The following is a 25957-nucleotide window of genomic DNA, read 5'->3' as shown; positions in this document are numbered from 1 at the left end:
GTAGCTGCCGGGGGTTTTGATGTGATCGCGTTAACCTGCCGCTTTTCCTTCAAGTGTAACCTCCTTGAGCTCACATATGTTTGATACATGGAGCATTCTAACTCCGTCTGACAGTTACAGATACGATACTTTAGTGGTTAAGGAAAGCCCAGGTTCGAAACCTGGTCACGGCACGAAAACGTCTCTTGACGCTGTCTCCTTAACTGCGACAGCTACAGACAAGTGGCGTCGCTACCATACGGCGGGCACGGCTTTTTCTTGCTGTGGATGGCCTAAAGAGACGCTTCCAGTGGGAGAGCAGTGGAAATACATGGCACGGCGATTGCCAAGATACTTCCATTTCGAAGTGATCTTTGTAGTACAAACGAAACGTTTTGCCGCTGCTGGTCCAACGGTAACGTGGCCGAGCGGTCTAAGGCGCTGGTTTTAGGCACCAGTCTCTCCGGAGGCGTGGGTTCGAATCCCACCGTTGCCACTTTTTACGTCTCATTTTTGTGCCGTTGCGGTGTGTTCTCGTGGGGTAGGACGCAGCTCTTGTGACGCGCGTGTTGTGTAGGTAGCGTGGCCGAGCGGTCTAAGGCGCTGGTTTCAGGCACCATTCTCTTCGGAGGCGTGGGTTCCAATCCCACAGCTGCCGAACGTGTAATGTTTCCTGTGTCGAAGGCAGATGCACTCATTGCCCGCAAAGGAAACAACACAACAACGCGTGAGCGTCTGCTTGGTGAATTGTCGTAGAACAGTGCGTGGTGCAACGACAGGATTTGTAGGCACCTTTTGCTCTCATCATTGCTGGCGTTCGTCTCCACGAAATGCGTCCGGAGCACGCCGTTCTATAACGCGAGAGAGTGGATTTTTTACAGTTGTCGTCAGTTAACCGTGGGCGGCTGCTGCGTTCGCTGGAAAGAGCACTTCCGTCGTTATCCGGTTTGGTCTAGTGGCTAGGATACCTGGCTCTCAACGAGGAGGCCCGGGTTCGATTCCCGGTACCGGACTTGCGCGTTTTTCTTGCTCCTCCTATGCGACTTGTCTCGACTTTGCTCGACTGACGCTACGCTGACGCGTGCAGAAAGCTACGTTAAGTATGACTCGCGGCAACACCTGACGGCGAGAGAGATGCGGCGTCTATCCACTTGTTATCGAGCCACATACCGGTACCTGTAGTCAAGAGGCTTGGAGGACTGCAAGACATTGCCACGGAGGTGAATGCAGCTAACCACTGTAGTTAGAGTCCTGACAGCGCAGGCACGTTCATTTGCTCGTATACATGTGATGGAGACCGTGTCTGACACTGCTGTGGCGTACACCTTGGCCTAGGCTTTGCTGGGTATCGCCACTTGCATTGCAGCCAGCTGCCTTCGCGGGCGCCTCCGTGGCCATGGCCGTGATCGTCTAGTGGTTAGGACATTGCGTTGTGGCCGCAATAACCCAGGTTCGAATCCTGGTCACGGCAATTTTGAAAGTTTTGCCTTGCTGCCGTTGCAATGGCGAGTACTCGAAATGACAGTACTCTCTTGAATTTTTCACTCGTGTTCCGCAGGCCACAGTTAGCACTACCACTTCATCCCCAACACGTAATGTCGCCTCCCAGAGCGCAGACGTCCGCTGCTCTCTGTAGTCGAAAAGGGCAGTCGTTTGAAGTGCGATGGATGAGCAGCCAGTCGCAGCAGAACAGGAAGCTGTGGCGTGCACTGTTTCTACAAATGCTAGGAACACTGGCGCACCAAGCAGCGCATGTAGCGTGGCCGCGCGCTTTAAGGCGCTGGTTTAAGGCACCAGTCTCTCTGTAGGCGCGGTTTCGAATCCCGTAGCTGCCGGGGGTTTTGATGTGATCGCGTTAACCTGCCGCTTTTCCTTCAAGTGTAACCTCCTTGAGCTCACATATGTTTGATACATGGAGCATTCTAACTCCGTCTGACAGTTACAGATACGATACTTTAGTGGTTAAGGAAAGCCCAGGTTCGAAACCTGGTCACGGCACGAAAACGTCTCTTGACGCTGTCTCCTTAACTGCGACAGCTACAGACAAGTGGCGTCGCTACCATACGGCGGGCACGGCTTTTTCTTGCTGTGGATGGCCTAAAGAGACGCTTCCAGTGGGAGAGCAGTGGAAATACATGGCACGGCGATTGCCAAGATACTTCCATTTCGAAGTGATCTTTGTAGTACAAACGAAACGTTTTGCCGCTGCTGGTCCAACGGTAACGTGGCCGAGCGGTCTAAGGCGCTGGTTTTAGGCACCAGTCTCTCCGGAGGCGTGGGTTCGAATCCCACCGTTGCCACTTTTTACGTCTCATTTTTGTGCCGTTGCGGTGTGTTCTCGTGGGGTAGGACGCAGCTCTTGTGACGCGCGTGTTGTGTAGGTAGCGTGGCCGAGCGGTCTAAGGCGCTGGTTTCAGGCACCATTCTCTTCGGAGGCGTGGGTTCCAATCCCACAGCTGCCGAACGTGTAATGTTTCCTGTGTCGAAGGCAGATGCACTCATTGCCCGCAAAGGAAACAACACAACAACGCGTGAGCGTCTGCTTGGTGAATTGTCGTAGAACAGTGCGTGGTGCAACGACAGGATTTGTAGGCACCTTTTGCTCTCATCATTGCTGGCGTTCGTCTCCACGAAATGCGTCCGGAGCACGCCGTTCTATAACGCGAGAGAGTGGATTTTTTACAGTTGTCGTCAGTTAACCGTGGGCGGCTGCTGCGTTCGCTGGAAAGAGCACTTCCGTCGTTATCCGGTTTGGTCTAGTGGCTAGGATACCTGGCTCTCAACGAGGAGGCCCGGGTTCGATTCCCGGTACCGGACTTGCGCGTTTTTCTTGCTCCTCCTATGCGACTTGTCTCGACTTTGCTCGACTGACGCTACGCTGACGCGTGCAGAAAGCTACGTTAAGTATGACTCGCGGCAACACCTGACGGCGAGAGAGATGCGGCGTCTATCCACTTGTTATCGAGCCACATACCGGTACCTGTAGTCAAGAGGCTTGGAGGACTGCAAGACATTGCCACGGAGGTGAATGCAGCTAACCACTGTAGTTAGAGTCCTGACAGCGCAGGCACGTTCATTTGCTCGTATACATGTGATGGAGACCGTGTCTGACACTGCTGTGGCGTACACCTTGGCCTAGGCTTTGCTGGGTATCGCCACTTGCATTGCAGCCAGCTGCCTTCGCGGGCGCCTCCGTGGCCATGGCCGTGATCGTCTAGTGGTTAGGACATTGCGTTGTGGCCGCAATAACCCAGGTTCGAATCCTGGTCACGGCAATTTTGAAAGTTTTGCCTTGCTGCCGTTGCAATGGCGAGTACTCGAAATGACAGTACTCTCTTGATTTTTTCACTTGTGTTCCGCAGGCCGCAGTTAGCACTACCACTTCATCCCCAACACGTAATGTCGCCTCCCAGAGCGCAGACGTCCGCTGCTCTCTGTAGTCGAAAAGGGCAGTCGTTTGAAGTGCGATGGATGAGCAGCCAGTCGCAGCAGAACAGGAAGCTGTGGCGTGCACTGTTTCTACAAATGCTAGGAACACTGGCGCACCAAGCAGCGCATGTAGCGTGGCCGAGCGCTTTAAGGCGCTGGTTTAAGGCACCAGTCTCTCTGTAGGCGCGGTTTCGAATCCCGTAGCTGCCGGGGGTTTTGATGTGATCGCGTTAACCTGCCGCTTTTCCTTCAAGTGTAACCTCCTTGAGCTCACATATGTTTGATACATGGAGCATTCTAACTCCGTCTGACAGTTACAGATACGATACTTTAGTGGTTAAGGAAAGCCCAGGTTCGAAACCTGGTCACGGCACGAAAACGTCTCTTGACGCTGTCTCCTTAACTGCGACAGCTACAGACAAGTGGCGTCGCTACCATACGGCGGGCACGGCTTTTTCTTGCTGTGGATGGCCTAAAGAGACGCTTCCAGTGGGAGAGCAGTGGAAATACATGGCACGGCGATTGCCAAGATACTTCCATTTCGAAGTGATCTTTGTAGTACAAACGAAACGTTTTGCCGCTGCTGGTCCAACGGTAACGTGGCCGAGCGGTCTAAGGCGCTGGTTTTAGGCACCAGTCTCTCCGGAGGCGTGGGTTCGAATCCCACCGTTGCCACTTTTTACGTCTCATTTTTGTGCCGTTGCGGTGTGATCTCGTGGGGTAGGACGCAGCTCTTGTGACGCGCGTGTTGTGTAGGTAGCGTGGCCGAGCGGTCTAAGGCGCTGGTTTCAGGCACCATTCTCTTCGGAGGCGTGGGTTCCAATCCCACAGCTGCCGAACGTGTAATGTTTCCTGTGTCGAAGGCAGATGCACTCATTGCCCGCAAAGGAAACAACACAACAACGCGTGAGCGTCTGCTTGGTGAATTGTCGTAGAACAGTGCGTGGTGCAACGACAGGATTTGTAGGCACCTTTTGCTCTCATCATTGCTGGCGTTCGTCTCCACGAAATGCGTCCGGAGCACGCCGTTCTATAACGCGAGAGAGTGGATTTTTTACAGTTGTCGTCAGTTAACCGTGGGCGGCTGCTGCGTTCGCTGGAAAGAGCACTTCCGTCGTTATCCGGTTTGGTCTAGTGGCTAGGATACCTGGCTCTCAACGAGGAGGCCCGGGTTCGATTCCCGGTACCGGACTTGCGCGTTTTTCTTGCTCCTCCTATGCGACTTGTCTCGACTTTGCTCGACTGACGCTACGCTGACGCGTGCAGAAAGCTACGTTAAGTATGACTCGCGGCAACACCTGACGGCGAGAGAGATGCGGCGTCTATCCACTTGTTATCGAGCCACATACCGGTACCTGTAGTCAAGAGGCTTGGAGGACTGCAAGACATTGCCACGGAGGTGAATGCAGCTAACCACTGTAGTTAGAGTCCTGACAGCGCAGGCACGTTCATTTGCTCGTATACATGTGATGGAGACCGTGTCTGACACTGCTGTGGCGTACACCTTGGCCTAGGCTTTGCTGGGTATCGCCACTTGCATTGCAGCCAGCTGCCTTCGCGGGCGCCTCCGTGGCCATGGCCGTGATCGTCTAGTGGTTAGGACATTGCGTTGTGGCCGCAATAACCCAGGTTCGAATCCTGGTCACGGCAATTTTGAAAGTTTTGCCTTGCTGCCGTTGCAATGGCGAGTACTCGAAATGACAGTACTCTCTTGATTTTTTCACTCGTGTTCCGCAGGCCGCAGTTAGCACTACCACTTCATCCCCAACACGTAATGTCGCCTCCCAGAGCGCAGACGTCCGCTGCTCTCTGTAGTCGAAAAGGGCAGTCGTTTGAAGTGCGATGGATGAGCAGCCAGTCGCAGCAGAACAGGAAGCTGTGGCGTGCACTGTTTCTACAAATGCTAGGAACACTGGCGCACCAAGCAGCGCATGTAGCGTGGCCGCGCGCTTTAAGGCGCTGGTTTAAGGCACCAGTCTCTCTGTAGGCGCGGTTTCGAATCCCGTAGCTGCCGGGGGTTTTGATGTGATCGCGTTAACCTGCCGCTTTTCCTTCAAGTGTAACCTCCTTGAGCTCACATATGTTTGATACATGGAGCATTCTAACTCCGTCTGACAGTTACAGATACGATACTTTAGTGGTTAAGGAAAGCCCAGGTTCGAAACCTGGTCACGGCACGAAAACGTCTCTTGACGCTGTCTCCTTAACTGCGACAGCTACAGACAAGTGGCGTCGCTACCATACGGCGGGCACGGCTTTTTCTTGCTGTGGATGGCCTAAAGAGACGCTTCCAGTGGGAGAGCAGTGGAAATACATGGCACGGCGATTGCCAAGATACTTCCATTTCGAAGTGATCTTTGTAGTACAAACGAAACGTTTTGCCGCTGCTGGTCCAACGGTAACGTGGCCGAGCGGTCTAAGGCGCTGGTTTTAGGCACCAGTCTCTCCGGAGGCGTGGGTTCGAATCCCACCGTTGCCACTTTTTACGTCTCATTTTTGTGCCGTTGCGGTGTGTTCTCGTGGGGTAGGACGCAGCTCTTGTGACGCGCGTGTTGTGTAGGTAGCGTGGCCGAGCGGTCTAAGGCGCTGGTTTCAGGCACCATTCTCTTCGGAGGCGTGGGTTCCAATCCCACAGCTGCCGAACGTGTAATGTTTCCTGTGTCGAAGGCAGATGCACTCATTGCCCGCAAAGGAAACAACACAACAACGCGTGAGCGTCTGCTTGGTGAATTGTCGTAGAACAGTGCGTGGTGCAACGACAGGATTTGTAGGCACCTTTTGCTCTCATCATTGCTGGCGTTCGTCTCCACGAAATGCGTCCGGAGCACGCCGTTCTATAACGCGAGAGAGTGGATTTTTTACAGTTGTCGTCAGTTAACCGTGGGCGGCTGCTGCGTTCGCTGGAAAGAGCACTTCCGTCGTTATCCGGTTTGGTCTAGTGGCTAGGATACCTGGCTCTCAACGAGGAGGCCCGGGTTCGATTCCCGGTACCGGACTTGCGCGTTTTTCTTGCTCCTCCTATGCGACTTGTCTCGACTTTGCTCGACTGACGCTACGCTGACGCGTGCAGAAAGCTACGTTAAGTATGACTCGCGGCAACACCTGACGGCGAGAGAGATGCGGCGTCTATCCACTTGTTATCGAGCCACATACCGGTACCTGTAGTCAAGAGGCTTGGAGGACTGCAAGACATTGCCACGGAGGTGAATGCAGCTAACCACTGTAGTTAGAGTCCTGACAGCGCAGGCACGTTCATTTGCTCGTATACATGTGATGGAGACCGTGTCTGACACTGCTGTGGCGTACACCTTGGCCTAGGCTTTGCTGGGTATCGCCACTTGCATTGCAGCCAGCTGCCTTCGCGGGCGCCTCCGTGGCCATGGCCGTGATCGTCTAGTGGTTAGGACATTGCGTTGTGGCCGCAATAACCCAGGTTCGAATCCTGGTCACGGCAATTTTGAAAGTTTTGCCTTGCTGCCGTTGCAATGGCGAGTACTCGAAATGACAGTACTCTCTTGATTTTTTCACTTGTGTTCCGCAGGCCGCAGTTAGCACTACCACTTCATCCCCAACACGTAATGTCGCCTCCCAGAGCGCAGACGTCCGCTGCTCTCTGTAGTCGAAAAGGGCAGTCGTTTGAAGTGCGATGGATGAGCAGCCAGTCGCAGCAGAACAGGAAGCTGTGGCGTGCACTGTTTCTACAAATGCTAGGAACACTGGCGCACCAAGCAGCGCATGTAGCGTGGCCGAGCGCTTTAAGGCGCTGGTTTAAGGCACCAGTCTCTCTGTAGGCGCGGTTTCGAATCCCGTAGCTGCCGGGGGTTTTGATGTGATCGCGTTAACCTGCCGCTTTTCCTTCAAGTGTAACCTCCTTGAGCTCACATATGTTTGATACATGGAGCATTCTAACTCCGTCTGACAGTTACAGATACGATACTTTAGTGGTTAAGGAAAGCCCAGGTTCGAAACCTGGTCACGGCACGAAAACGTCTCTTGACGCTGTCTCCTTAACTGCGACAGCTACAGACAAGTGGCGTCGCTACCATACGGCGGGCACGGCTTTTTCTTGCTGTGGATGGCCTAAAGAGACGCTTCCAGTGGGAGAGCAGTGGAAATACATGGCACGGCGATTGCCAAGATACTTCCATTTCGAAGTGATCTTTGTAGTACAAACGAAACGTTTTGCCGCTGCTGGTCCAACGGTAACGTGGCCGAGCGGTCTAAGGCGCTGGTTTTAGGCACCAGTCTCTCCGGAGGCGTGGGTTCGAATCCCACCGTTGCCACTTTTTACGTCTCATTTTTGTGCCGTTGCGGTGTGATCTCGTGGGGTAGGACGCAGCTCTTGTGACGCGCGTGTTGTGTAGGTAGCGTGGCCGAGCGGTCTAAGGCGCTGGTTTCAGGCACCATTCTCTTCGGAGGCGTGGGTTCCAATCCCACAGCTGCCGAACGTGTAATGTTTCCTGTGTCGAAGGCAGATGCACTCATTGCCCGCAAAGGAAACAACACAACAACGCGTGAGCGTCTGCTTGGTGAATTGTCGTAGAACAGTGCGTGGTGCAACGACAGGATTTGTAGGCACCTTTTGCTCTCATCATTGCTGGCGTTCGTCTCCACGAAATGCGTCCGGAGCACGCCGTTCTATAACGCGAGAGAGTGGATTTTTTACAGTTGTCGTCAGTTAACCGTGGGCGGCTGCTGCGTTCGCTGGAAAGAGCACTTCCGTCGTTATCCGGTTTGGTCTAGTGGCTAGGATACCTGGCTCTCAACGAGGAGGCCCGGGTTCGATTCCCGGTACCGGACTTGCGCGTTTTTCTTGCTCCTCCTATGCGACTTGTCTCGACTTTGCTCGACTGACGCTACGCTGACGCGTGCAGAAAGCTACGTTAAGTATGACTCGCGGCAACACCTGACGGCGAGAGAGATGCGGCGTCTATCCACTTGTTATCGAGCCACATACCGGTACCTGTAGTCAAGAGGCTTGGAGGACTGCAAGACATTGCCACGGAGGTGAATGCAGCTAACCACTGTAGTTAGAGTCCTGACAGCGCAGGCACGTTCATTTGCTCGTATACATGTGATGGAGACCGTGTCTGACACTGCTGTGGCGTACACCTTGGCCTAGGCTTTGCTGGGTATCGCCACTTGCATTGCAGCCAGCTGCCTTCGCGGGCGCCTCCGTGGCCATGGCCGTGATCGTCTAGTGGTTAGGACATTGCGTTGTGGCCGCAATAACCCAGGTTCGAATCCTGGTCACGGCAATTTTGAAAGTTTTGCCTTGCTGCCGTTGCAATGGCGAGTACTCGAAATGACAGTACTCTCTTGATTTTTTCACTTGTGTTCCGCAGGCCGCAGTTAGCACTACCACTTCATCCCCAACACGTAATGTCGCCTCCCAGAGCGCAGACGTCCGCTGCTCTCTGTAGTCGAAAAGGGCAGTCGTTTGAAGTGCGATGGATGAGCAGCCAGTCGCAGCAGAACAGGAAGCTGTGGCGTGCACTGTTTCTACAAATGCTAGGAACACTGGCGCACCAAGCAGCGCATGTAGCGTGGCCGAGCGCTTTAAGGCGCTGGTTTAAGGCACCAGTCTCTCTGTAGGCGCGGTTTCGAATCCCGTAGCTGCCGGGGGTTTTGATGTGATCGCGTTAACCTGCCGCTTTTCCTTCAAGTGTAACCTCCTTGAGCTCACATATGTTTGATACATGGAGCATTCTAACTCCGTCTGACAGTTACAGATACGATACTTTAGTGGTTAAGGAAAGCCCAGGTTCGAAACCTGGTCACGGCACGAAAACGTCTCTTGACGCTGTCTCCTTAACTGCGACAGCTACAGACAAGTGGCGTCGCTACCATACGGCGGGCACGGCTTTTTCTTGCTGTGGATGGCCTAAAGAGACGCTTCCAGTGGGAGAGCAGTGGAAATACATGGCACGGCGATTGCCAAGATACTTCCATTTCGAAGTGATCTTTGTAGTACAAACGAAACGTTTTGCCGCTGCTGGTCCAACGGTAACGTGGCCGAGCGGTCTAAGGCGCTGGTTTTAGGCACCAGTCTCTCCGGAGGCGTGGGTTCGAATCCCACCGTTGCCACTTTTTACGTCTCATTTTTGTGCCGTTGCGGTGTGATCTCGTGGGGTAGGACGCAGCTCTTGTGACGCGCGTGTTGTGTAGGTAGCGTGGCCGAGCGGTCTAAGGCGCTGGTTTCAGGCACCATTCTCTTCGGAGGCGTGGGTTCCAATCCCACAGCTGCCGAACGTGTAATGTTTCCTGTGTCGAAGGCAGATGCACTCATTGCCCGCAAAGGAAACAACACAACAACGCGTGAGCGTCTGCTTGGTGAATTGTCGTAGAACAGTGCGTGGTGCAACGACAGGATTTGTAGGCACCTTTTGCTCTCATCATTGCTGGCGTTCGTCTCCACGAAATGCGTCCGGAGCACGCCGTTCTATAACGCGAGAGAGTGGATTTTTTACAGTTGTCGTCAGTTAACCGTGGGCGGCTGCTGCGTTCGCTGGAAAGAGCACTTCCGTCGTTATCCGGTTTGGTCTAGTGGCTAGGATACCTGGCTCTCAACGAGGAGGCCCGGGTTCGATTCCCGGTACCGGACTTGCGCGTTTTTCTTGCTCCTCCTATGCGACTTGTCTCGACTTTGCTCGACTGACGCTACGCTGACGCGTGCAGAAAGCTACGTTAAGTATGACTCGCGGCAACACCTGACGGCGAGAGAGATGCGGCGTCTATCCACTTGTTATCGAGCCACATACCGGTACCTGTAGTCAAGAGGCTTGGAGGACTGCAAGACATTGCCACGGAGGTGAATGCAGCTAACCACTGTAGTTAGAGTCCTGACAGCGCAGGCACGTTCATTTGCTCGTATACATGTGATGGAGACCGTGTCTGACACTGCTGTGGCGTACACCTTGGCCTAGGCTTTGCTGGGTATCGCCACTTGCATTGCAGCCAGCTGCCTTCGCGGGCGCCTCCGTGGCCATGGCCGTGATCGTCTAGTGGTTAGGACATTGCGTTGTGGCCGCAATAACCCAGGTTCGAATCCTGGTCACGGCAATTTTGAAAGTTTTGCCTTGCTGCCGTTGCAATGGCGAGTACTCGAAATGACAGTACTCTCTTGATTTTTTCACTTGTGTTCCGCAGGCCGCAGTTAGCACTACCACTTCATCCCCAACACGTAATGTCGCCTCCCAGAGCGCAGACGTCCGCTGCTCTCTGTAGTCGAAAAGGGCAGTCGTTTGAAGTGCGATGGATGAGCAGCCAGTCGCAGCAGAACAGGAAGCTGTGGCGTGCACTGTTTCTACAAATGCTAGGAACACTGGCGCACCAAGCAGCGCATGTAGCGTGGCCGAGCGCTTTAAGGCGCTGGTTTAAGGCACCAGTCTCTCTGTAGGCGCGGTTTCGAATCCCGTAGCTGCCGGGGGTTTTGATGTGATCGCGTTAACCTGCCGCTTTTCCTTCAAGTGTAACCTCCTTGAGCTCACATATGTTTGATACATGGAGCATTCTAACTCCGTCTGACAGTTACAGATACGATACTTTAGTGGTTAAGGAAAGCCCAGGTTCGAAACCTGGTCACGGCACGAAAACGTCTCTTGACGCTGTCTCCTTAACTGCGACAGCTACAGACAAGTGGCGTCGCTACCATACGGCGGGCACGGCTTTTTCTTGCTGTGGATGGCCTAAAGAGACGCTTCCAGTGGGAGAGCAGTGGAAATACATGGCACGGCGATTGCCAAGATACTTCCATTTCGAAGTGATCTTTGTAGTACAAACGAAACGTTTTGCCGCTGCTGGTCCAACGGTAACGTGGCCGAGCGGTCTAAGGCGCTGGTTTTAGGCACCAGTCTCTCCGGAGGCGTGGGTTCGAATCCCACCGTTGCCACTTTTTACGTCTCATTTTTGTGCCGTTGCGGTGTGATCTCGTGGGGTAGGACGCAGCTCTTGTGACGCGCGTGTTGTGTAGGTAGCGTGGCCGAGCGGTCTAAGGCGCTGGTTTCAGGCACCATTCTCTTCGGAGGCGTGGGTTCCAATCCCACAGCTGCCGAACGTGTAATGTTTCCTGTGTCGAAGGCAGATGCACTCATTGCCCGCAAAGGAAACAACACAACAACGCGTGAGCGTCTGCTTGGTGAATTGTCGTAGAACAGTGCGTGGTGCAACGACAGGATTTGTAGGCACCTTTTGCTCTCATCATTGCTGGCGTTCGTCTCCACGAAATGCGTCCGGAGCACGCCGTTCTATAACGCGAGAGAGTGGATTTTTTACAGTTGTCGTCAGTTAACCGTGGGCGGCTGCTGCGTTCGCTGGAAAGAGCACTTCCGTCGTTATCCGGTTTGGTCTAGTGGCTAGGATACCTGGCTCTCAACGAGGAGGCCCGGGTTCGATTCCCGGTACCGGACTTGCGCGTTTTTCTTGCTCCTCCTATGCGACTTGTCTCGACTTTGCTCGACTGACGCTACGCTGACGCGTGCAGAAAGCTACGTTAAGTATGACTCGCGGCAACACCTGACGGCGAGAGAGATGCGGCGTCTATCCACTTGTTATCGAGCCACATACCGGTACCTGTAGTCAAGAGGCTTGGAGGACTGCAAGACATTGCCACGGAGGTGAATGCAGCTAACCACTGTAGTTAGAGTCCTGACAGCGCAGGCACGTTCATTTGCTCGTATACATGTGATGGAGACCGTGTCTGACACTGCTGTGGCGTACACCTTGGCCTAGGCTTTGCTGGGTATCGCCACTTGCATTGCAGCCAGCTGCCTTCGCGGGCGCCTCCGTGGCCATGGCCGTGATCGTCTAGTGGTTAGGACATTGCGTTGTGGCCGCAATAACCCAGGTTCGAATCCTGGTCACGGCAATTTTGAAAGTTTTGCCTTGCTGCCGTTGCAATGGCGAGTACTCGAAATGACAGTACTCTCTTGATTTTTTCACTTGTGTTCCGCAGGCCGCAGTTAGCACTACCACTTCATCCCCAACACGTAATGTCGCCTCCCAGAGCGCAGACGTCCGCTGCTCTCTGTAGTCGAAAAGGGCAGTCGTTTGAAGTGCGATGGATGAGCAGCCAGTCGCAGCAGAACAGGAAGCTGTGGCGTGCACTGTTTCTACAAATGCTAGGAACACTGGCGCACCAAGCAGCGCATGTAGCGTGGCCGAGCGCTTTAAGGCGCTGGTTTAAGGCACCAGTCTCTCTGTAGGCGCGGTTTCGAATCCCGTAGCTGCCGGGGGTTTTGATGTGATCGCGTTAACCTGCCGCTTTTCCTTCAAGTGTAACCTCCTTGAGCTCACATATGTTTGATACATGGAGCATTCTAACTCCGTCTGACAGTTACAGATACGATACTTTAGTGGTTAAGGAAAGCCCAGGTTCGAAACCTGGTCACGGCACGAAAACGTCTCTTGACGCTGTCTCCTTAACTGCGACAGCTACAGACAAGTGGCGTCGCTACCATACGGCGGGCACGGCTTTTTCTTGCTGTGGATGGCCTAAAGAGACGCTTCCAGTGGGAGAGCAGTGGAAATACATGGCACGGCGATTGCCAAGATACTTCCATTTCGAAGTGATCTTTGTAGTACAAACGAAACGTTTTGCCGCTGCTGGTCCAACGGTAACGTGGCCGAGCGGTCTAAGGCGCTGGTTTTAGGCACCAGTCTCTCCGGAGGCGTGGGTTCGAATCCCACCGTTGCCACTTTTTACGTCTCATTTTTGTGCCGTTGCGGTGTGATCTCGTGGGGTAGGACGCAGCTCTTGTGACGCGCGTGTTGTGTAGGTAGCGTGGCCGAGCGGTCTAAGGCGCTGGTTTCAGGCACCATTCTCTTCGGAGGCGTGGGTTCCAATCCCACAGCTGCCGAACGTGTAATGTTTCCTGTGTCGAAGGCAGATGCACTCATTGCCCGCAAAGGAAACAACACAACAACGCGTGAGCGTCTGCTTGGTGAATTGTCGTAGAACAGTGCGTGGTGCAACGACAGGATTTGTAGGCACCTTTTGCTCTCATCATTGCTGGCGTTCGTCTCCACGAAATGCGTCCGGAGCACGCCGTTCTATAACGCGAGAGAGTGGATTTTTTACAGTTGTCGTCAGTTAACCGTGGGCGGCTGCTGCGTTCGCTGGAAAGAGCACTTCCGTCGTTATCCGGTTTGGTCTAGTGGCTAGGATACCTGGCTCTCAACGAGGAGGCCCGGGTTCGATTCCCGGTACCGGACTTGCGCGTTTTTCTTGCTCCTCCTATGCGACTTGTCTCGACTTTGCTCGACTGACGCTACGCTGACGCGTGCAGAAAGCTACGTTAAGTATGACTCGCGGCAACACCTGACGGCGAGAGAGATGCGGCGTCTATCCACTTGTTATCGAGCCACATACCGGTACCTGTAGTCAAGAGGCTTGGAGGACTGCAAGACATTGCCACGGAGGTGAATGCAGCTAACCACTGTAGTTAGAGTCCTGACAGCGCAGGCACGTTCATTTGCTCGTATACATGTGATGGAGACCGTGTCTGACACTGCTGTGGCGTACACCTTGGCCTAGGCTTTGCTGGGTATCGCCACTTGCATTGCAGCCAGCTGCCTTCGCGGGCGCCTCCGTGGCCATGGCCGTGATCGTCTAGTGGTTAGGACATTGCGTTGTGGCCGCAATAACCCAGGTTCGAATCCTGGTCACGGCAATTTTGAAAGTTTTGCCTTGCTGCCGTTGCAATGGCGAGTACTCGAAATGACAGTACTCTCTTGATTTTTTCACTTGTGTTCCGCAGGCCGCAGTTAGCACTACCACTTCATCCCCAACACGTAATGTCGCCTCCCAGAGCGCAGACGTCCGCTGCTCTCTGTAGTCGAAAAGGGCAGTCGTTTGAAGTGCGATGGATGAGCAGCCAGTCGCAGCAGAACAGGAAGCTGTGGCGTGCACTGTTTCTACAAATGCTAGGAACACTGGCGCACCAAGCAGCGCATGTAGCGTGGCCGAGCGCTTTAAGGCGCTGGTTTAAGGCACCAGTCTCTCTGTAGGCGCGGTTTCGAATCCCGTAGCTGCCGGGGGTTTTGATGTGATCGCGTTAACCTGCCGCTTTTCCTTCAAGTGTAACCTCCTTGAGCTCACATATGTTTGATACATGGAGCATTCTAACTCCGTCTGACAGTTACAGCTACGATACTTTAGTGGTTAAGGAAAGCCCAGGTTCGAAACCTGGTCACGGCACGAAAACGTCTCTTGACGCTGTCTCCTTAACTGCGACAGCTACAGACAAGTGGCGTCGCTACCATACGGCGGGCACGGCTTTTTCTTGCTGTGGATGGCCTAAAGAGACGCTTCCAGTGGGAGAGCAGTGGAAATACATGGCACGGCGATTGCCAAGATACTTCCATTTCGAAGTGATCTTTGTAGTACAAACGAAACGTTTTGCCGCTGCTGGTCCAACGGTAACGTGGCCGAGCGGTCTAAGGCGCTGGTTTTAGGCACCAGTCTCTCCGGAGGCGTGGGTTCGAATCCCACCGTTGCCACTTTTTACGTCTCATTTTTGTGCCGTTGCGGTGTGATCTCGTGGGGTAGGACGCAGCTCTTGTGACGCGCGTGTTGTGTAGGTAGCGTGGCCGAGCGGTCTAAGGCGCTGGTTTCAGGCACCATTCTCTTCGGAGGCGTGGGTTCCAATCCCACAGCTGCCGAACGTGTAATGTTTCCTGTGTCGAAGGCAGATGCACTCATTGCCCGCAAAGGAAACAACACAACAACGCGTGAGCGTCTGCTTGGTGAATTGTCGTAGAACAGTGCGTGGTGCAACGACAGGATTTGTAGGCACCTTTTGCTCTCATCATTGCTGGCGTTCGTCTCCACGAAATGCGTCCGGAGCACGCCGTTCTATAACGCGAGAGAGTGGATTTTTTACAGTTGTCGTCAGTTAACCGTGGGCGGCTGCTGCGTTCGCTGGAAAGAGCACTTCCGTCGTTATCCGGTTTGGTCTAGTGGCTAGGATACCTGGCTCTCAACGAGGAGGCCCGGGTTCGATTCCCGGTACCGGACTTGCGCGTTTTTCTTGCTCCTCCTATGCGACTTGTCTCGACTTTGCTCGACTGACGCTACGCTGACGCGTGCAGAAAGCTACGTTAAGTATGACTCGCGGCAACACCTGACGGCGAGAGAGATGCGGCGTCTATCCACTTGTTATCGAGCCACATACCGGTACCTGTAGTCAAGAGGCTTGGAGGACTGCAAGACATTGCCACGGAGGTGAATGCAGCTAACCACTGTAGTTAGAGTCCTGACAGCGCAGGCACGTTCATTTGCTCGTATACATGTGATGGAGACCGTGTCTGACACTGCTGTGGCGTACACCTTGGCCTAGGCTTTGCTGGGTATCGCCACTTGCATTGCAGCCAGCTGCCTTCGCGGGCGCCTCCGTGGCCATGGCCGTGATCGTCTAGTGGTTAGGACATTGCGTTGTGGCCGCAATAACCCAGGTTCGAATCCTGGTCACGGCAATTTTGAAAGTTTTGCCTTGCTGCCGTTGCAATGGCGAGTACTCGAAATGACAGTACTCTCTTGATTTTTTCACTTGTGTTCCGCAGGCCGCAGTTAGCACTACCACTTCATCCCCAACACGTAATGTCGCCTCCCAGAGCGCAGACGTCCGCTGCTCTCTGTAGTCGAAAAGGGCAGTCGTTTGAAGTGCGATGGATGAGCAGCCAGTCGCAGCAGAACAGGAAGCTGTGGCGTGCACTGTTTCTACAAATGCTAGGAACACTGGCGCACCAAGCAGCGCATGTAGCGTGGCCGAGCGCTTTAAGGCGCTGGTTTAAGGCACCAGTCTCTCTGTAGGCGCGGTTTCGAATCCCGTAGCTGCCGGGGGTTTTGATGTGATCGCGTTAACCTGCCGCTTTTCCTTCAAGTGTAACCTCCTTGAGCTCACATATGTTTGATACATGGAGCATTCTAACTCCGTCTGACAGTTACAGCTACGATACTTTAGTGGTTAAGGAAAGCCCAGGTTCGAAACCTGGTCACGGCACGAAAACGTCTCTTGACGCTGTCTCCTTAACTGCGACAGCTACAGACAAGTGGCGTCGCTACCATACGGCGGGCACGGCTTTTTCTTGCTGTGGATGGCCTAAAGAGACGCTTCCAGTGGGAGAGCAGTGGAAATACATGGCACGGCGATTGCCAAGATACTTCCATTTCGAAGTGATCTTTGTAGTACAAACGAAACGTTTTGCCGCTGCTGGTCCAACGGTAACGTGGCCGAGCGGTCTAAGGCGCTGGTTTTAGGCACCAGTCTCTCCGGAGGCGTGGGTTCGAATCCCACCGTTGCCACTTTTTACGTCTCATTTTTGTGCCGTTGCGGTGTGTTCTCGTGGGGTAGGACGCAGCTCTTGTGACGCGCGTGTTGTGTAGGTAGCGTGGCCGAGCGGTCAAAGGCGCTGGTTTCAGGCACCATTCTCTTCGGAGGCGTGGGTTCCAATCCCACAGCTGCCGAACGTGTAATGTTTCCTGTGTCGAAGGCAGATGCACTCATTGCCCGCAAAGGAAACAACACAACAACGCGTGAGCGTCTGCTTGGTGAATTGTCGTAGAACAGTGCGTGGTGCAACGACAGGATTTGTAGGCACCTTTTGCTCTCATCATTGCTGGCGTTCGTCTCCACGAAATGCGTCCGGAGCACGCCGTTCTATAACGCGAGAGAGTGGATTTTTTACAGTTGTCGTCAGTTAACCGTGGGCGGCTGCTGCGTTCGCTGGAAAGAGCACTTCTGTCGTTATCCGGTTTGGTCTAGTGGCTAGGATACCTGGCTCTCAACGAGGAGGCCCGGGTTCGATTCCCGGTACCGGACTTGCGCGTTTTTCTTGCTCCTCCTATGCGACTTGTCTCGACTTTGCTCGACTGACGCTACGCTGACGCGTGCAGAAAGCTACGTTAAGTATGACTCGCGGCAACACCTGACGGCGAGAGAGATGCGGCGTCTATCCACTTGTTATCGAGCCACATACCGGTACCTGTAGTCAAGAGGCTTGGAGGACTGCAAGACATTGCCACGGAGGTGAATGCAGCTAACCACTGTAGTTAGAGTCCTGACAGCGCAGGCACGTTCATTTGCTCGTATACATGTGATGGAGACCGTGTCTGACACTGCTGTGGCGTACACCTTGGCCTAGGCTTTGCTGGGTATCGCCACTTGCATTGCAGCCAGCTGCCTTCGCGGGCGCCTCCGTGGCCATGGCCGTGATCGTCTAGTGGTTAGGACATTGCGTTGTGGCCGCAATAACCCAGGTTCGAATCCTGGTCACGGCAATTTTGAAAGTTTTGCCTTGCTGCCGTTGCAATGGCGAGTACTCGAAATGACAGTACTCTCTTGATTTTTTCACTTGTGTTCCGCAGGCCGCAGTTAGCACTACCACTTCATCCCCAACACGTAATGTCGCCTCCCAGAGCGCAGACGTCCGCTGCTCTCTGTAGTCGAAAAGGGCAGTCGTTTGAAGTGCGATGGATGAGCAGCCAGTCGCAGCAGAACAGGAAGCTGTGGCGTGCACTGTTTCTACAAATGCTAGGAACACTGGCGCACCAAGCAGCGCATGTAGCGTGGCCGAGCGCTTTAAGGCGCTGGTTTAAGGCACCAGTCTCTCTGTAGGCGCGGTTTCGAATCCCGTAGCTGCCGGGGGTTTTGATGTGATCGCGTTAACCTGCCGCTTTTCCTTCAAGTGTAACCTCCTTGAGCTCACATATGTTTGATACATGGAGCATTCTAACTCCGTCTGACAGTTACAGATACGATACTTTAGTGGTTAAGGAAAGCCCAGGTTCGAAACCTGGTCACGGCACGAAAACGTCTCTTGACGCTGTCTCCTTAACTGCGACAGCTACAGACAAGTGGCGTCGCTACCATACGGCGGGCACGGCTTTTTCTTGCTGTGGATGGCCTAAAGAGACGCTTCCAGTGGGAGAGCAGTGGAAATACATGGCACGGCGATTGCCAAGATACTTCCATTTCGAAGTGATCTTTGTAGTACAAACGAAACGTTTTGCCGCTGCTGGTCCAACGGTAACGTGGCCGAGCGGTCTAAGGCGCTGGTTTTAGGCACCAGTCTCTCCGGAGGCGTGGGTTCGAATCCCACCGTTGCCACTTTTTACGTCTCATTTTTGTGCCGTTGCGGTGTGATCTCGTGGGGTAGGACGCAGCTCTTGTGACGCGCGTGTTGTGTAGGTAGCGTGGCCGAGCGGTCTAAGGCGCTGGTTTCAGGCACCATTCTCTTCGGAGGCGTGGGTTCCAATCCCACAGCTGCCGAACGTGTAATGTTTCCTGTGTCGAAGGCAGATGCACTCATTGCCCGCAAAGGAAACAACACAACAACGCGTGAGCGTCTGCTTGGTGAATTGTCGTAGAACAGTGCGTGGTGCAACGACAGGATTTGTAGGCACCTTTTGCTCTCATCATTGCTGGCGTTCGTCTCCACGAAATGCGTCCGGAGCACGCCGTTCTATAACGCGAGAGAGTGGATTTTTTACAGTTGTCGTCAGTTAACCGTGGGCGGCTGCTGCGTTCGCTGGAAAGAGCACTTCCGTCGTTATCCGGTTTGGTCTAGTGGCTAGGATACCTGGCTCTCAACGAGGAGGCCCGGGTTCGATTCCCGGTACCGGACTTGCGCGTTTTTCTTGCTCCTCCTATGCGACTTGTCTCGACTTTGCTCGACTGACGCTACGCTGACGCGTGCAGAAAGCTACGTTAAGTATGACTCGCGGCAACACCTGACGGCGAGAGAGATGCGGCGTCTATCCACTTGTTATCGAGCCACATACCGGTACCTGTAGTCAAGAGGCTTGGAGGACTGCAAGACATTGCCACGGAGGTGAATGCAGCTAACCACTGTAGTTAGAGTCCTGACAGCGCAGGCACGTTCATTTGCTCGTATACATGTGATGGAGACCGTGTCTGACACTGCTGTGGCGTACACCTTGGCCTAGGCTTTGCTGGGTATCGCCACTTGCATTGCAGCCAGCTGCCTTCGCGGGCGCCTCCGTGGCCATGGCCGTGATCGTCTAGTGGTTAGGACATTGCGTTGTGGCCGCAATAACCCAGGTTCGAATCCTGGTCACGGCAATTTTGAAAGTTTTGCCTTGCTGCCGTTGCAATGGCGAGTACTCGAAATGACAGTACTCTCTTGATTTTTTCACTTGTGTTCCGCAGGCCGCAGTTAGCACTACCACTTCATCCCCAACACGTAATGTCGCCTCCCAGAGCGCAGACGTCCGCTGCTCTCTGTAGTCGAAAAGGGCAGTCGTTTGAAGTGCGATGGATGAGCAGCCAGTCGCAGCAGAACAGGAAGCTGTGGCGTGCACTGTTTCTACAAATGCTAGGAACACTGGCGCACCAAGCAGCGCATGTAGCGTGGCCGAGCGCTTTAAGGCGCTGGTTTAAGGCACCAGTCTCTCTGTAGGCGCGGTTTCGAATCCCGTAGCTGCCGGGGGTTTTGATGTGATCGCGTTAACCTGCCGCTTTTCCTTCAAGTGTAACCTCCTTGAGCTCACATATGTTTGATACATGGAGCATTCTAACTCCGTCTGACAGTTACAGCTACGATACTTTAGTGGTTAAGGAAAGCCCAGGTTCGAAACCTGGTCACGGCACGAAAACGTCTCTTGACGCTGTCTCCTTAACTGCGACAGCTACAGACAAGTGGCGTCGCTACCATACGGCGGGCACGGCTTTTTCTTGCTGTGGATGGCCTAAAGAGACGCTTCCAGTGGGAGAGCAGTGGAAATACATGGCACGGCGATTGCCAAGATACTTCCATTTCGAAGTGATCTTTGTAGTACAAACGAAACGTTTTGCCGCTGCTGGTCCAACGGTAACGTGGCCGAGCGGTCTAAGGCGCTGGTTTTAGGCACCAGTCTCTCCGGAGGCGTGGGTTCGAATCCCACCGTTGCCACTTTTTACGTCTCATTTTTGTGCCGTTGCGGTGTGTTCTCGTGGGGTAGGACGCAGCTCTTGTGACGCGCGTGTTGTGTAGGTAGCGTGGCCGAGCGGTCAAAGGCGCTGGTTTCAGGCACCATTCTCTTCGGAGGCGTGGGTTCCAATCCCACAGCTGCCGAACGTGTAATGTTTCCTGTGTCGAAGGCAGATGCACTCATTGCCCGCAAAGGAAACAACACAACAACGCGTGAGCGTCTGCTTGGTGAATTGTCGTAGAACAGTGCGTGGTGCAACGACAGGATTTGTAGGCACCTTTTGCTCTCATCATTGCTGGCGTTCGTCTCCACGAAATGCGTCCGGAGCACGCCGTTCTATAACGCGAGAGAGTGGATTTTTTACAGTTGTCGTCAGTTAACCGTGGGCGGCTGCTGCGTTCGCTGGAAAGAGCACTTCCGTCGTTATCCGGTTTGGTCTAGTGGCTAGGATACCTGGCTCTCAACGAGGAGGCCCGGGTTCGATTCCCGGTACCGGACTTGCGCGTTTTTCTTGCTCCTCCTATGCGACTTGTCTCGACTTTGCTCGACTGACGCTACGCTGACGCGTGCAGAAAGCTACGTTAAGTATGACTCGCGGCAACACCTGACGGCGAGAGAGATGCGGCGTCTATCCACTTGTTATCGAGCCACATACCGGTACCTGTAGTCAAGAGGCTTGGAGGACTGCAAGACATTGCCACGGAGGTGAATGCAGCTAACCACTGTAGTTAGAGTCCTGACAGCGCAGGCACGTTCATTTGCTCGTATACATGTGATGGAGACCGTGTCTGACACTGCTGTGGCGTACACCTTGGCCTAGGCTTTGCTGGGTATCGCCACTTGCATTGCAGCCAGCTGCCTTCGCGGGCGCCTCCGTGGCCATGGCCGTGATCGTCTAGTGGTTAGGACATTGCGTTGTGGCCGCAATAACCCAGGTTCGAATCCTGGTCACGGCAATTTTGAAAGTTTTGCCTTGCTGCCGTTGCAATGGCGAGTACTCGAAATGACAGTACTCTCTTGATTTTTTCACTTGTGTTCCGCAGGCCGCAGTTAGCACTACCACTTCATCCCCAACACGTAATGTCGCCTCCCAGAGCGCAGACGTCCGCTGCTCTCTGTAGTCGAAAAGGGCAGTCGTTTGAAGTGCGATGGATGAGCAGCCAGTCGCAGCAGAACAGGAAGCTGTGGCGTGCACTGTTTCTACAAATGCTAGGAACACTGGCGCACCAAGCAGCGCATGTAGCGTGGCCGAGCGCTTTAAGGCGCTGGTTTAAGGCACCAGTCTCTCTGTAGGCGCGGTTTCGAATCCCGTAGCTGCCGGGGGTTTTGATGTGATCGCGTTAACCTGCCGCTTTTCCTTCAAGTGTAACCTCCTTGAGCTCACATATGTTTGATACATGGAGCATTCTAACTCCGTCTGACAGTTACAGATACGATACTTTAGTGGTTAAGGAAAGCCCAGGTTCGAAACCTGGTCACGGCACGAAAACGTCTCTTGACGCTGTCTCCTTAACTGCGACAGCTACAGACAAGTGGCGTCGCTACCATACGGCGGGCACGGCTTTTTCTTGCTGTGGATGGCCTAAAGAGACGCTTCCAGTGGGAGAGCAGTGGAAATACATGGCACGGCGATTGCCAAGATACTTCCATTTCGAAGTGATCTTTGTAGTACAAACGAAACGTTTTGCCGCTGCTGGTCCAACGGTAACGTGGCCGAGCGGTCTAAGGCGCTGGTTTTAGGCACCAGTCTCTCCGGAGGCGTGGGTTCGAATCCCACCGTTGCCACTTTTTACGTCTCATTTTTGTGCCGTTGCGGTGTGATCTCGTGGGGTAGGACGCAGCTCTTGTGACGCGCGTGTTGTGTAGGTAGCGTGGCCGAGCGGTCTAAGGCGCTGGTTTCAGGCACCATTCTCTTCGGAGGCGTGGGTTCCAATCCCACAGCTGCCGAACGTGTAATGTTTCCTGTGTCGAAGGCAGATGCACTCATTGCCCGCAAAGGAAACAACACAACAACGCGTGAGCGTCTGCTTGGTGAATTGTCGTAGAACAGTGCGTGGTGCAACGACAGGATTTGTAGGCACCTTTTGCTCTCATCATTGCTGGCGTTCGTCTCCACGAAATGCGTCCGGAGCACGCCGTTCTATAACGCGAGAGAGTGGATTTTTTACAGTTGTCGTCAGTTAACCGTGGGCGGCTGCTGCGTTCGCTGGAAAGAGCACTTCCGTCGTTATCCGGTTTGGTCTAGTGGCTAGGATACCTGGCTCTCAACGAGGAGGCCCGGGTTCGATTCCCGGTACCGGACTTGCGCGTTTTTCTTGCTCCTCCTATGCGACTTGTCTCGACTTTGCTCGACTGACGCTACGCTGACGCGTGCAGAAAGCTACGTTAAGTATGACTCGCGGCAACACCTGACGGCGAGAGAGATGCGGCGTCTATCCACTTGTTATCGAGCCACATACCGGTACCTGTAGTCAAGAGGCTTGGAGGACTGCAAGACATTGCCACGGAGGTGAATGCAGCTAACCACTGTAGTTAGAGTCCTGACAGCGCAGGCACGTTCATTTGCTCGTATACATGTGATGGAGACCGTGTCTGACACTGCTGTGGCGTACACCTTGGCCTAGGCTTTGCTGGGTATCGCCACTTGCATTGCAGCCAGCTGCCTTCGCGGGCGCCTCCGTGGCCATGGCCGTGATCGTCTAGTGGTTAGGACATTGCGTTGTGGCCGCAATAACCCAGGTTCGAATCCTGGTCACGGCAATTTTGAAAGTTTTGCCTTGCTGCCGTTGCAATGGCGAGTACTCGAAATGACAGTACTCTCTTGATTTTTTCACTTGTGTTCCGCAGGCCGCAGTTAGCACTACCACTTCATCCCCAACACGTAATGTCGCCTCCCAGAGCGCAGACGTCCGCTGCTCTCTGTAGTCGAAAAGGGCAGTCGTTTGAAGTGCGATGGATGAGCAGCCAGTCGCAGCAGAACAGGAAGCTGTGGCGTGCACTGTTTCTACAAATGCTAGGAACACTGGCGCACCAAGCAGCGCATGTAGCGTGGCCGAGCGCTTTAAGGCGCTGGTTTAAGGCACCAGTCTCTCTGTAGGCGCGGTTTCGAATCCCGTAGCTGCCGGGGGTTTTGATGTGATCGCGTTAACCTGCCGCTTTTCCTTCAAGTGTAACCTCCTTGAGCTCACATATGTTTGATACATGGAGCATTCTAACTCCGTCTGACAGTTACAGCTACGATACTTTAGTGGTTAAGGAAAGCCCAGGTTCGAAACCTGGTCACGGCACGAAAACGTCTCTTGACGCTGTCTCCTTAACTGCGACAGCTACAGACAAGTGGCGTCGCTACCATACGGCGGGCACGGCTTTTTCTTGCTGTGGATGGCCTAAAGAGACGCTTCCAGTGGGAGAGCAGTGGAAATACATGGCACGGCGATTGCCAAGATACTTCCATTTCGAAGTGATCTTTGTAGTACAAACGAAACGTTTTGCCGCTGCTGGTCCAACGGTAACGTGGCCGAGCGGTCTAAGGCGCTGGTTTTAGGCACCAGTCTCTCCGGAGGCGTGGGTTCGAATCCCACCGTTGCCACTTTTTACGTCTCATTTTTGTGCCGTTGCGGTGTGTTCTCGTGGGGTAGGACGCAGCTCTTGTGACGCGCGTGTTGTGTAGGTAGCGTGGCCGAGCGGTCAAAGGCGCTGGTTTCAGGCACCATTCTCTTCGGAGGCGTGGGTTCCAATCCCACAGCTGCCGAACGTGTAATGTTTCCTGTGTCGAAGGCAGATGCACTCATTGCCCGCAAAGGAAACAACACAACAACGCGTGAGCGTCTGCTTGGTGAATTGTCGTAGAACAGTGCGTGGTGCAACGACAGGATTTGTAGGCACCTTTTGCTCTCATCATTGCTGGCGTTCGTCTCCACGAAATGCGTCCGGAGCACGCCGTTCTATAACGCGAGAGAGTGGATTTTTTACAGTTGTCGTCAGTTAACCGTGGGCGGCTGCTGCGTTCGCTGGAAAGAGCACTTCCGTCGTTATCCGGTTTGGTCTAGTGGCTAGGATACCTGGCTCTCAACGAGGAGGCCCGGGTTCGATTCCCGGTACCGGACTTGGGCGTTTTTCTTGCTCCTCTTATGCGACTTGTCTCGACTTTGCTCGACTGACGCTACGCTGACGCGTGCAGAAAGCTACGTTAAGTATGACTCGCGGCAACACCTGACGGCGAGAGAGATGCGGCGTCTATCCACTTGTTATCGAGCCACATACCGGTACCTGTAGTCAAGAGGCTTGGAGGACTGCAAGACATTGCCACGGAGGTGAATGCAGCTAACCACTGTAGTTAGAGTCCTGACAGCACAGGCACGTTCATTTGCTCGTATACATGTGATGGAGACCGTGTCTGACACTGCTGTGGCGTACACCTTGGCCTAGGCTTTGCTGGGTATCGCCACTTGCATTGCAGCCAGCTGCCTTCGCGGGCGCCTCCGTGGCCATGGCCGTGATCGTCTAGTGGTTAGGACATTGCGTTGTGGCCGCAATAACCCAGGTTCGAATCCTGGTCACGGCAATTTTGAAAGTTTTGCCTTGCTGCCGTTGCAATGGCGAGTACTCGAAATGACAGTACTCTCTTGATTTTTTCACTCGTGTTCCGCAGGCCGCAGTTAGCACTACCACTTCATCCCCAACACGTAATGTCGCCTCCCAGAGCGCAGACGTCCGCTGCTCTCTGTAGTCGAAAAGGGCAGTCGTTTGAAGTGCGATGGATGAGCAGCCAGTCGCAGCAGAACAGGAAGCTGTGGCGTGCACTGTTTCTACAAATGCTAGGAACACTGGCGCACCAAGCAGCGCATGTAGCGTGGCCGAGCGCTTTAAGGCGCTGGTTTAAGGCACCAGTCTCTCTGTAGGCGCGGTTTCGAATCCCGTAGCTGCCGGGGGTTTTGATGTGATCGCGTTAACCTGCCGCTTTTCCTTCAAGTGTAACCTCCTTGAGCTCACATATGTTTGATACATGGAGCATTCTAACTCCGTCTGACAGTTACAGCTACGATACTTTAGTGGTTAAGGAAAGCCCAGGTTCGAAACCTGGTCACGGCACGAAAACGTCTCTTGACGCTGTCTCCTTAACTGCGACAGCTACAGACAAGTGGCGTCGCTACCATACGGCGGGCACGGCTTTTTCTTGCTGTGGATGGCCTAAAGAGACGCTTCCAGTGGGAGAGCAGTGGAAATACATGGCACGGCGATTGCCAAGATACTTCCATTTCGAAGTGATCTTTGTAGTACAAACGAAACGTTTTGCCGCTGCTGGTCCAACGGTAACGTGGCCGAGCGGTCTAAGGCGCTGGTTTTAGGCACCAGTCTCTCCGGAGGCGTGGGTTCGAATCCCACCGTTGCCACTTTTTACGTCTCATTTTTGTGCCGTTGCGGTGTGTTCTCGTGGGGTAGGACGCAGCTCTTGTGACGCGCGTGTTGTGTAGGTAGCGTGGCCGAGCGGTCTAAGGCGCTGGTTTCAGGCACCATTCTCTTCGGAGGCGTGGGTTCCAATCCCACAGCTGCCGAACGTGTAATGTTTCCTGTGTCGAAGGCAGATGCACTCATTGCCCGCAAAGGAAACAACACAAC

General features: G+C 53.9%; 43 non-coding genes across 43 annotated transcripts; all 43 read left to right on the top strand.

Annotated features, from left to right (window-relative positions):
- Window positions 1-393: 393 nt before the first annotated feature.
- Window positions 394-475, top strand: Trnal-uag. Its single transcript has one exon. It is a non-coding gene; the product is annotated as a tRNA-Leu (tRNA).
- A 445-nt stretch (window positions 476-920) lies between these two features.
- Window positions 921-992, top strand: Trnae-cuc. The gene has a single exon. It is a non-coding gene; the product is annotated as a tRNA-Glu (tRNA).
- A 386-nt stretch (window positions 993-1378) lies between these two features.
- Trnah-gug lies at window positions 1379-1450 on the top strand. Its single transcript has one exon. It is a non-coding gene; the product is annotated as a tRNA-His (tRNA).
- A 747-nt stretch (window positions 1451-2197) lies between these two features.
- Trnal-uag lies at window positions 2198-2279 on the top strand. The gene has a single exon. It is a non-coding gene; the product is annotated as a tRNA-Leu (tRNA).
- Window positions 2280-2724: 445 nt separating this feature from the next.
- Window positions 2725-2796, top strand: Trnae-cuc. The gene has a single exon. It is a non-coding gene; the product is annotated as a tRNA-Glu (tRNA).
- A 386-nt stretch (window positions 2797-3182) lies between these two features.
- Window positions 3183-3254, top strand: Trnah-gug. The gene has a single exon. It is a non-coding gene; the product is annotated as a tRNA-His (tRNA).
- Window positions 3255-4001: 747 nt separating this feature from the next.
- Window positions 4002-4083, top strand: Trnal-uag. Its single transcript has one exon. It is a non-coding gene; the product is annotated as a tRNA-Leu (tRNA).
- Window positions 4084-4528: 445 nt separating this feature from the next.
- Window positions 4529-4600, top strand: Trnae-cuc. The gene has a single exon. It is a non-coding gene; the product is annotated as a tRNA-Glu (tRNA).
- A 386-nt stretch (window positions 4601-4986) lies between these two features.
- Trnah-gug lies at window positions 4987-5058 on the top strand. Its single transcript has one exon. It is a non-coding gene; the product is annotated as a tRNA-His (tRNA).
- A 747-nt stretch (window positions 5059-5805) lies between these two features.
- On the top strand, window positions 5806-5887 carry Trnal-uag. Its single transcript has one exon. It is a non-coding gene; the product is annotated as a tRNA-Leu (tRNA).
- A 445-nt stretch (window positions 5888-6332) lies between these two features.
- Window positions 6333-6404, top strand: Trnae-cuc. The gene has a single exon. It is a non-coding gene; the product is annotated as a tRNA-Glu (tRNA).
- A 386-nt stretch (window positions 6405-6790) lies between these two features.
- On the top strand, window positions 6791-6862 carry Trnah-gug. The gene has a single exon. It is a non-coding gene; the product is annotated as a tRNA-His (tRNA).
- Window positions 6863-7609: 747 nt separating this feature from the next.
- On the top strand, window positions 7610-7691 carry Trnal-uag. Its single transcript has one exon. It is a non-coding gene; the product is annotated as a tRNA-Leu (tRNA).
- A 445-nt stretch (window positions 7692-8136) lies between these two features.
- Window positions 8137-8208, top strand: Trnae-cuc. Its single transcript has one exon. It is a non-coding gene; the product is annotated as a tRNA-Glu (tRNA).
- A 386-nt stretch (window positions 8209-8594) lies between these two features.
- Trnah-gug lies at window positions 8595-8666 on the top strand. Its single transcript has one exon. It is a non-coding gene; the product is annotated as a tRNA-His (tRNA).
- A 747-nt stretch (window positions 8667-9413) lies between these two features.
- Window positions 9414-9495, top strand: Trnal-uag. The gene has a single exon. It is a non-coding gene; the product is annotated as a tRNA-Leu (tRNA).
- A 445-nt stretch (window positions 9496-9940) lies between these two features.
- Trnae-cuc lies at window positions 9941-10012 on the top strand. Its single transcript has one exon. It is a non-coding gene; the product is annotated as a tRNA-Glu (tRNA).
- Window positions 10013-10398: 386 nt separating this feature from the next.
- On the top strand, window positions 10399-10470 carry Trnah-gug. The gene has a single exon. It is a non-coding gene; the product is annotated as a tRNA-His (tRNA).
- A 747-nt stretch (window positions 10471-11217) lies between these two features.
- Window positions 11218-11299, top strand: Trnal-uag. Its single transcript has one exon. It is a non-coding gene; the product is annotated as a tRNA-Leu (tRNA).
- Window positions 11300-11744: 445 nt separating this feature from the next.
- Window positions 11745-11816, top strand: Trnae-cuc. Its single transcript has one exon. It is a non-coding gene; the product is annotated as a tRNA-Glu (tRNA).
- A 386-nt stretch (window positions 11817-12202) lies between these two features.
- On the top strand, window positions 12203-12274 carry Trnah-gug. The gene has a single exon. It is a non-coding gene; the product is annotated as a tRNA-His (tRNA).
- Window positions 12275-13021: 747 nt separating this feature from the next.
- Trnal-uag lies at window positions 13022-13103 on the top strand. The gene has a single exon. It is a non-coding gene; the product is annotated as a tRNA-Leu (tRNA).
- A 445-nt stretch (window positions 13104-13548) lies between these two features.
- Window positions 13549-13620, top strand: Trnae-cuc. The gene has a single exon. It is a non-coding gene; the product is annotated as a tRNA-Glu (tRNA).
- A 386-nt stretch (window positions 13621-14006) lies between these two features.
- On the top strand, window positions 14007-14078 carry Trnah-gug. Its single transcript has one exon. It is a non-coding gene; the product is annotated as a tRNA-His (tRNA).
- Window positions 14079-14825: 747 nt separating this feature from the next.
- Window positions 14826-14907, top strand: Trnal-uag. The gene has a single exon. It is a non-coding gene; the product is annotated as a tRNA-Leu (tRNA).
- Window positions 14908-15352: 445 nt separating this feature from the next.
- Window positions 15353-15424, top strand: Trnae-cuc. The gene has a single exon. It is a non-coding gene; the product is annotated as a tRNA-Glu (tRNA).
- Window positions 15425-15810: 386 nt separating this feature from the next.
- Trnah-gug lies at window positions 15811-15882 on the top strand. The gene has a single exon. It is a non-coding gene; the product is annotated as a tRNA-His (tRNA).
- Window positions 15883-16629: 747 nt separating this feature from the next.
- Window positions 16630-16711, top strand: Trnal-uag. Its single transcript has one exon. It is a non-coding gene; the product is annotated as a tRNA-Leu (tRNA).
- Window positions 16712-17156: 445 nt separating this feature from the next.
- Window positions 17157-17228, top strand: Trnae-cuc. The gene has a single exon. It is a non-coding gene; the product is annotated as a tRNA-Glu (tRNA).
- A 386-nt stretch (window positions 17229-17614) lies between these two features.
- On the top strand, window positions 17615-17686 carry Trnah-gug. The gene has a single exon. It is a non-coding gene; the product is annotated as a tRNA-His (tRNA).
- A 747-nt stretch (window positions 17687-18433) lies between these two features.
- Trnal-uag lies at window positions 18434-18515 on the top strand. Its single transcript has one exon. It is a non-coding gene; the product is annotated as a tRNA-Leu (tRNA).
- Window positions 18516-18960: 445 nt separating this feature from the next.
- Trnae-cuc lies at window positions 18961-19032 on the top strand. Its single transcript has one exon. It is a non-coding gene; the product is annotated as a tRNA-Glu (tRNA).
- A 386-nt stretch (window positions 19033-19418) lies between these two features.
- Trnah-gug lies at window positions 19419-19490 on the top strand. The gene has a single exon. It is a non-coding gene; the product is annotated as a tRNA-His (tRNA).
- A 747-nt stretch (window positions 19491-20237) lies between these two features.
- On the top strand, window positions 20238-20319 carry Trnal-uag. Its single transcript has one exon. It is a non-coding gene; the product is annotated as a tRNA-Leu (tRNA).
- Window positions 20320-20764: 445 nt separating this feature from the next.
- Trnae-cuc lies at window positions 20765-20836 on the top strand. Its single transcript has one exon. It is a non-coding gene; the product is annotated as a tRNA-Glu (tRNA).
- A 386-nt stretch (window positions 20837-21222) lies between these two features.
- On the top strand, window positions 21223-21294 carry Trnah-gug. Its single transcript has one exon. It is a non-coding gene; the product is annotated as a tRNA-His (tRNA).
- A 747-nt stretch (window positions 21295-22041) lies between these two features.
- Trnal-uag lies at window positions 22042-22123 on the top strand. Its single transcript has one exon. It is a non-coding gene; the product is annotated as a tRNA-Leu (tRNA).
- A 445-nt stretch (window positions 22124-22568) lies between these two features.
- On the top strand, window positions 22569-22640 carry Trnae-cuc. Its single transcript has one exon. It is a non-coding gene; the product is annotated as a tRNA-Glu (tRNA).
- Window positions 22641-23026: 386 nt separating this feature from the next.
- On the top strand, window positions 23027-23098 carry Trnah-gug. The gene has a single exon. It is a non-coding gene; the product is annotated as a tRNA-His (tRNA).
- Window positions 23099-23845: 747 nt separating this feature from the next.
- Window positions 23846-23927, top strand: Trnal-uag. The gene has a single exon. It is a non-coding gene; the product is annotated as a tRNA-Leu (tRNA).
- A 445-nt stretch (window positions 23928-24372) lies between these two features.
- Window positions 24373-24444, top strand: Trnae-cuc. Its single transcript has one exon. It is a non-coding gene; the product is annotated as a tRNA-Glu (tRNA).
- A 386-nt stretch (window positions 24445-24830) lies between these two features.
- Window positions 24831-24902, top strand: Trnah-gug. Its single transcript has one exon. It is a non-coding gene; the product is annotated as a tRNA-His (tRNA).
- Window positions 24903-25649: 747 nt separating this feature from the next.
- On the top strand, window positions 25650-25731 carry Trnal-uag. Its single transcript has one exon. It is a non-coding gene; the product is annotated as a tRNA-Leu (tRNA).
- The last annotated feature ends 226 nt before the right edge of the window (window positions 25732-25957 follow it).

Source organism: Schistocerca piceifrons, unplaced genomic scaffold (genome assembly GCF_021461385.2).
Source record: "Schistocerca piceifrons isolate TAMUIC-IGC-003096 unplaced genomic scaffold, iqSchPice1.1 HiC_scaffold_690, whole genome shotgun sequence".
NCBI classification, from domain to species: Eukaryota; Metazoa; Arthropoda; class Insecta; order Orthoptera; family Acrididae; genus Schistocerca; species Schistocerca piceifrons.
The sequence above is the reverse complement of the archived record's forward strand: the minus strand, read 5'-3'. Positions and strand labels throughout refer to the sequence as shown.